The sequence below is a fragment of the Calonectris borealis genome, chromosome 13 (assembly GCF_964195595.1).
Source record: "Calonectris borealis chromosome 13, bCalBor7.hap1.2, whole genome shotgun sequence".
Classification (NCBI taxonomy): Eukaryota; Metazoa; Chordata; class Aves; order Procellariiformes; family Procellariidae; genus Calonectris; species Calonectris borealis.
In genome coordinates, this window is record NC_134324.1 from 18367 (window position 1) to 26518 (window position 8152).

Here is an 8152-nt window from a genome sequence, read left to right on the forward strand (position 1 = left end):
CTTAAATGTCTTTATAGACTTCTCTATTTACACTTACATATATTTACACCTATATCTTTATAGACTTAGATTTTAGACTTAGATGTCTATTTACACTTGTACATAATCTCTTAGATTACATATAATGTCTATGTAGACTCTCTATGTAACACGTAGTAAGTGTAGATAGCGGTATCTATTCAGACCTTTTTCTATTTTAAATTCCTTCATGTATAAAATGTATCATCCTTTTTGCATTTGGAAGTTCTTTATTTTTTAATTTATAGAGACGTGAGTTATTTTTGTATTTTAAAACCCCATATACATCTTTCGAATTTTTTTATACTCTAAAATCCTTTATATAACAGGGCAGATATAGGTTCTTATTTTGAAATCCTTTTCTACGTATAAATTAATATTATTTTTCAATATATGTAACAAGGAGAGATTTTTTTCTATTTCGAGGCCTCACAGATATATTTACAGTTTTTAAAAATTTTTGAAACCCCCCCCCATGAATTTTCAGGCAATTTGGGCTGTGACCCCCTTTGGGGGGGGGGGGAGGGGGGGACATGGACCCCCATGACCCCCCATTCCCCACTCACCTGCTCCTCCACGGCATCATCACCCCCGTGGTGATGCTGGGGTGCCCCAAATGACATCATCACCCCTCCAGGCCCCCCAACCCCCCCTTTTTATTCACCCCCCCCAAAAAGACACAAAACGAGGGAAATGGCCCCAACCGGCAGCTCGTTACTTTAATAATGCCGTGTACGTATGTACGCACGCACCCCCGCCAAAAAGGGGGGCTCTGCTAGAAAGATAAAGGAGGGGCGGCCCCGCCAAACGCTTGCAGCCCCCCCCAGCCCCCGTCCCGCAGGCTGCCAGCCGGCCCCTCACCCTCAGCACGCCCAACGACCGGCAGGCAAACCTGGGCCGGGGGTCTCTCCTGAGCACCACGGGACGCTCACAGCGAGGCATCTGAAAAACAAAAATCCCAACGGATATTTCAGCACGTTAAAAAAACAGCACCGAAGGCAGCAGAGGAATTCGGTCAGGACAAGGGAGAGGGTAGCAGTCGAGCTAAAGGAGGATGCCAGGCAAACGGGTCAGCTCGAAATACAACGCGTCCTTTAAAAGCTCGAGCGATTCGAACGCTTAAAATCAGCGTGAAGACTAATTGACGCGATTCTGAACACGTTCTTAGCAGAGAAGTAAACGCTCTCGCTGGTGTCGGAAAACGCCTCGTCCCTTCCTTACAGCACCGCTGCCGGGAGATAACCCCGTGAGGCTGCAGGACAAGGGCGCGCCGTAATCAGCATCTACGCTCACGGATCCACCGCCGCAGCTCCAGCCCTTGCGCTGCTGCTGCTGCTGCTGCGCATCTCGCTCGCTTGGCCGATAAAGCTGAAAGTGAAGCGTAAAACTTTGAAGAGTAAAATGAAAAAGAAAGAACAAATCTCAGCAATTCATTTTATGCTAAAAAGGCGTGCGCACGCTTACATACGTACAATGAGAAGACTCGTACTATAAAAATATTTGATTTTCCTTTTGCGTTAATTGAAATTGCGTAGCTGTGAATTCATACCGTTAAATTATCTACCTCCAAGCTACACAGCTATCGTTTGACCAGGGGTTTTGCGTGTGTGACATGACTAGGAGGGACGCCTGGCCAGCTGCGCCGAGACCGATGCTACCGAACTGCTGGGGAAACGCGCCGTCGAAAGCGAGACAGAAATAAAGTGCTTCAGAGCACTCTGCCAAAAGATCAGGAAAAAAGCCCCTAACGTTCCGTTGCCTCTCTTTTTAAACGTTTAGAGCAACTACCCAACTGCTTAAGCACACCTAATAAATTATACGCTACAGCTATTTAGCAGTTGCAGTTTAAACAATGCAAGTCAGTTTGGAAATTAGACAATTTTAACTTTCTTTTTAAAATTTCATTTATGATAGAAAAATCAGTGAGATAAGAGATCTCCCATACGGTTTATACTTTTTTTTTGGGGGGGGGGGCAGGCGGTGGGGAATATCAAATCCCCGGTGCTGCAATACATCAGGCTACCAAAAAGGACTGGCAGGTTTGCTAACGCTGTTGGCTGTACCCAAGCGTGCGGAGGAACGCGTCTTTACGATCTCTCGACCGTTACACCCGAGAACCAAAGATCAGCCATACGTCGACTATTGGAAGATGTGCTGCGCTTGGGTCCTTGCAAGGAAATCGACTTAACTCCTTTTTTTTTTTCCAGAGAGAGTGAAAAGTCTCCTTGCGGATGACTTCTACTGCCAAGCACGTCATCTCTGAAGATCCATTCTGATGGGAAGTTTGTAAAAGGCAACTCCTTTGAATGAAAAAGATTTCCATTCTGGAAAATCTCTTTCCAACCGAAGTCAAAATTACGCGCTGCAGGTTAGGAAAAAGGACATTATAGAATCAGTAACTCACCGAAAACACATCAGGACTCTCTGTCGCTAGTTACGAGGCTGCTACCGCTTCTCGGGAAAGCCTGGAAAACACACCGAAGCGACGCCGATTTGTCCCGTGTTGTCCACGCCTCTTCTTTGACCTTGATTGCTTTTAGCACAGATGCTAGTATCTCAGTAAGGTTTTCCAGTGCTCCTGTAAGGTATTTTAAACACTGACTGACTGAAAAAGCATAAAGCTTTTATCGTGAAAACAAAGCCTGTTTCTCCCGAACATCCGAACTCTTACAAACGGTTCCTTTCCTCTTCTAGTCCAACATTATTTTCACAGCACCCTTTAATAGCAAGCACACAGAAACAGAAGACTCTGCTTTCAGGAAGAGAAAATAGACGAAGGAAAGCAAGCCTTGAATAGGCATACCACGCTCCAGAACAGACCTTTATTTTTAGTATTTGTGTTAAAATATTTCATGTTAAAAAATCAGATAGAAGGAGAGCTGCCACATTCTTCGTGTTAACTGTAAAGTCCACACTACAAGCACCTTAGGAAAAATGCAGACACATATCACAGGCATACCTTGTACTTGCAGACCACTATGGATCCTTTCCATCCGTCTCGTACTTTCACGGCAGTTGACATTCTGCTGAGAGGAAAGGAAAAAAAAAAAAACACACCACGTTTAGCACAAAGCTTCCTTTTCTGTGAAGACTACAACTGAGTGGAGGAGAAAGTATTTTGCATCATCTTTGGTGCAGTTGTTGAGACAGGCCACTAGAGCTTATGCATGTTTTAGACAACCGTGCCTTTTCTTTTGGCTCATCGGCAGCTTTAGTTTCGCTAGAACTCGCTTGCCTAGAGACGCGCAGGTGACAGGCACAGACACCTACGTACGTTTTCTCAAGCCTAAGTAGAGCCGCGATTTCCTCACCCGATACGTCCCAAGTTGAGTATTTTTGTTAAAGAGTACGGCAACCCGTCCGTCCTCGCGAACTCGCTGCAAAAGAGGAATCCTTTTTTCCAGGCCGTTTCTCCAAACGGTCGAGATCTTTGAAAACTGCAGTTGTGCCACCAAACCTGCTCAGGGTCCCTGCCAACCTTCGACCATCGTTAGATTTAACAGGCACACGCTCTATTCCGTCTTCCAACAGCAAAAATACATAACGCCCCCAGACCCCTAGCGCAACCCTACGGACGTCCACACACACCTCGCTGTTTTGATGAGGAGCCACTGAGCACCCCTGCGAGCACAGCGGGATCATGCGCAAGACCAGTGTCCTGGTTTCGGCTGGGATAGAGTTAATTCTCTTCCTGGTAACTGGTATAGCGCTGTGTTTTAGATTTAGGACGAGAAAAACGTGGATAACACGCTGATGTTTTAGTTGTGGCTAAGTAGCGCCTACGCTAGTCGGGGACTTTTCAGCTTCTCAAGCCCTGCCAGCGAGAAGCAGGGAGGGACCTTAGCCAGGACAGATGACCCAAACCGGCCAAAGGGACAGTCCTTACCATATGACGTCACGCTCAGTACATAAGCTGGGGGAGTTGGCCGGGCGGCGGCGACTGCCGCTCGGGGACCGGCTGGGCATCAGTCGGCCGGCGGTGAGCAATCGCATTGTGCGTCGCTTATTTTGTATATTCTTTTATCGTTACGATTGTTTCCCCCTCCTGTTCTGTCCCATTAAACTGTCTTTACCTCACCCCACGAACTTCACTTTTTTTTCCGATTCTCTCCCCCACCCCACTTTGGGGGCAGGGGGAGCGAGCGAGCAGCTGCGTGGTGTTTAGCTGCCTGCCGGGTTAAACCACAACAACCAGCTTCACCTACGCCGATTTCAGCGAATGCAGCTTCTGAAGCTTTAAACTGAAAACCGTATCTTGACACTTTGCCGCGGCAGAAACGATCCGTAACTAGAACTCTACAAAAACGCAGTAACGCACGTTGCAAACCCACAGCAGCGACAGCTTCAGAAATATTTCTACCGGGAACAAGGGAGAAAAAAAATACAGTTTCATCTCACGCACAGGAAAGCAGCAGGCAGAGAAAAGGGTCGGCATTCGTAGCCCTTGCAGAACGCAGGCATTCTCCTTCCATTCCTAAACCCGCCTCTTAGGTCGAAATATCACAACACTACTACGGCAATATCGAGAGCAGGGAACAGCAGCCCTGCCGCTGGATGTGCTACTGACTGATGCTATTTACGTAGCAGGACACCTAGACAGAGGGGCACGTTTTTCCACACACAACCCTGAACTTCCTGAAAATTTATGTTTACCAAAACGAGCCATTTGGAACACATTGCCAAACAATGTTTGGCAATAAAACTTTGATGTGTTTGACACACACAAATTTGGGGTAACTTGCTACTTGCTTCCTGCTGTTGTTGTTCTTCCTTCAGAAGAAATTCTACTTGTAGCCAAGTTATTCGCTACCGGTTCAAGCATTTACCTTCCAGGTATTACCAGCACATTTACACAGGCGAGGAACTAAATCGCTCTTCTAAAACTACCCGAGTGAAAATTACAGCCACGGAAGAGGAGTGACAGAGAAGAAAAGGAGAGGTCAGGCAGCAAGAGAGCTCTGCAGGCTGCCACCAGTCAACATCGCACTCTTTTAAAAAAAAAAAAAACCACAAACCAAAAAATAACACAAACACAAAAAGCCCACAAAAACCAACAACAAAACAAAACCTTGACGTTGTACCTTTTTTTTTTCTTTTGGAGCTCGTCCCTGTCTCGGCAGATTGTCTCGTCAGAGCATGAAATGCAGATGATCCGTATCCCGATGACATCTGCACGCGATGAACACGTGTTCAGAAATAGTCCAGATCTGTAAGACCGGTGTCATTTGTGTGGTTTTAATAATCATAACTCCGTTTTATCGACCGATGCATTTGCGAGGAAACTAAGTAACTTTTAAACGTAGCCTCTCCTTGGGGAGAAAAATGCGTTAGGGAGTGAAAAAAAAGATGATTCAGAGCTCCCAACCATGACGGAGCAGCGGGGAAATTAACGAAAGTGAAGGCCAACAGCAGCAACACGAAGCGACATTTGGCTTTAATTCTGATCACGTACTTAAGCGGCTCTCCAAGTCTATGCCTCGAGCCTATGAATGACTAGCCCTTTTTTGGAAGGACCAACTTTTTTCCTTAAAAGTCCTAGACTGAAGACTCCACTGAACAGAACGTGGATTGAGCCACAGGACAACGTGCCATCAACACTCTCAGGAAAAAAAAAATGAAGTAAAAATCAAGTTTAAATATCAGTTTCCATCGTGTCTCATTCATTCCGTTTCTAGTGATACCTGGGTGCTCCAAAATTCACTATCCTGACACCACGTAGTACTACAAATTGAGTTATGCCTATAAAAATAAAAGGCTATTTCCAACCTGCCCATAAAATCAGTATGAACAAACAAAAGAGAAACACTTGAACTTAAAGAAGGACACAGGCAGCTCTTAATTTTTCGTAGATGAAAGCTCATTCTTTTCCCTGAAAGGAAAACACTCGTAACTACCCAGGGTTAGTTACGCTAACGAGGGTACGTAGGCACGCTCTGTTCACGGCAATTGTTCATCAGCTTTTCTGCACCGGCAGCAAATTTGCCTTTTCCCTGGGTTTGACGTGGAGCACCTGCAGCGTCCTTGGACGCGCCAATGTTTCTCCTGGCTCCCCCGGCCCCACACGTGCCATTACCTGAGCAGCAAGCGGCGTCAACCACGCAGGATTTTCTTCACGTGACGCAGAAGGTGACGCTGGGAAAAGAGGAGGCACAAAATGAACCTGTTTGTCACACCCAGCCAACGGTGAAAACCCAGGGAAGGATTCTGCCGTGCGGGGCCGGGCTGTGCACCCCGGCAGCTCCAGCCGGCCGGTTTCGCTCCCCTTTGCCGGGTACCGGGGAGACACCGCCGCCTCGTGCTGCCGCCTGCCCCCCCGGGGGACCTCGCTTCAGCCCTCGGGAACGGGACCGGGAGAGACCCTCCACGCAAAGAGAGCGGATCCACGCGTGGCGTGGATTTAATCCCCGAGGGAAGAGGCCGGGCTCCCCGCTGGCAGAAGGACAACTCGCCTCCCTGCCGCTCGGAGCGCCTTGCCGGGGACAGCCCTGCCTGCGCCTGGCTGCTCTTCAGCCGTGCTGGGAGTGCAGTCTGGCCGACGGATGCTCCGGCAAACAGACACTGCAGCGAATCGCAGCTCCCGCTCGTTACAGCTGCTGGTAATTTTGCCTCTGGCTAAGGCATGCCCCAGACAGCGGACACCCCGTCTCGTTCCAGCTCCTGCTTGCAACGGTTCTGGCTAATTGAAGCTCCAGCTCTGCACCGTTGATTTCAGCCCCTTCTCCTTACAAGCTCCAGCTATTTGCAACAGCCTGGGCTTTTGACAAGGTCGTAAACCAATCGCCGTCAAAACTCCACTATTAGGATAAAATATCATAGTTGTACATTGTATAAATATCAATTAGTTTGTATGACTAATCAGTTAATAACTATTCGAAGCAGTCGACAAGCAAGAGCTGGACTCGAAGAGGGCGTGCGGGGTCTGAAAAGCAGAGACCACCTCTTCCCCCCAGAGACCACCGCAGACGTTGAGTTGGGCCTGGTGCGTGCCGGCCTCCCGCACTTCGGGGTCCAGCAGGACCAGAGCCCCTCCCCCCGGGGAGGGTCCACGCACCCTGCCCACCTCCTGCTTTCCCCCGCAGCCCCCAATGCCCTCCCAGCCCCCCGCACAAACGGCCAAACCGGCTTCTGCTTTGGGCCCCCAAACCAGCTCACTTGGCACCCATTTCTGAGCCCAAAAACCCAGCTGCTGCGCCTGTTCTCAAGGCCCAAAGATGCCCCCGGGGAGGGCAAGCGCTTGTGTGATGCTTCGGGCAGAAACAGGGCTGAAAGATCCGATCCCGGTGCCGGGGGAGCAGAGGCGAGCTGGCTGGGACCAGCTTTTGCTCCTGGAACAACCCCAAGTCCCTGCTCCGAGGTCTTCCCCTTGGGGCCCTGGGGTGGACCTGTCCCTCCCCTTCAAATGCTCCAGCAGTTTCGGGGGCAGAAGGCCGTTTCTAAGCCCTCTCTCCAGCAGCTCCTCCCTCGACTCGGCCCGTGAAGCCCCCAGGCTCGAGCACCTCGCTGGGGCGGGCGGCCTCCATTGCCTACAGGCTGCCCGTCTGCCTGCAGGGAGGGCTGGGGGGTCCCCGGCCCCACGGGGCGACAGCGGGGACTCGCAGGGAGGGTCTGTTTGCACACAGCGCCCCCCCGCCCCGGCCCCACTGCGCGGCCCCGCTAGGGCACACAGCCCCCCCCCCCAGCCCCACTCCCCAGATGCTCACAGCCCCTCCCCCGCCTGGAGCCCCCCAAGCCCCCGTCCCCGGAGCCTGCAGGACCGCCCCCCCCCCGCCACAGCCCCACTCCTCAGCTCCCCGGGCCCGCGGCCCCTCACACTCACGCTGCGCCGCCGCCTCGGTGCAGAGCCCGCCGCGCGCCCCGTTGAAATACCCTCCGCAGCCAATCAGCGCGCGGCTCCACCGGACCGCCCGCGCGGGGCACGCCGGGAGTTGTAGTCCCCGCCCCGGGACCGCGCATGCGCACGGCGCCTCGCGCAGCCCGGCTGGCTGTACATCGACACCCGTACAATGGAGGTGATCGTGCACCGACCCTGGTGCAACCCTTGTGCCCCCCCATGCTCGCAGCCCCTCCCCGGTGTTTGCAAGCGCCTCCCAGCCCCAGGACCCCCGGTGCTCACAGCACCCGACCACACCATTTT

The 8152-nt window shown here is 51.0% G+C and overlaps 1 long non-coding RNA gene across 3 annotated transcripts; it reads right to left on the bottom strand.

Moving 5' to 3' along the window:
* Nucleotides 1-712: 712 nt before the first annotated feature.
* Nucleotides 713-6075, bottom strand: LOC142087539 (uncharacterized). Of its 3 annotated transcripts, none has more exons than XR_012675474.1 (4): nucleotides 5100-6075; nucleotides 2978-3041; nucleotides 2423-2596; nucleotides 713-1386 (listed from the first exon to the last, which is right to left on the bottom strand). It is a non-coding gene; the product is annotated as an uncharacterized LOC142087539 (long non-coding RNA). The 3 variants fall into 3 exon arrangements; XR_012675476.1 differs by having other exon boundaries at nucleotides 2978-3044; XR_012675475.1 differs by lacking the exon at nucleotides 713-1386 and adding an exon at nucleotides 2088-2318.
* Nucleotides 6076-8152: the final 2077 nt, after the last annotated feature.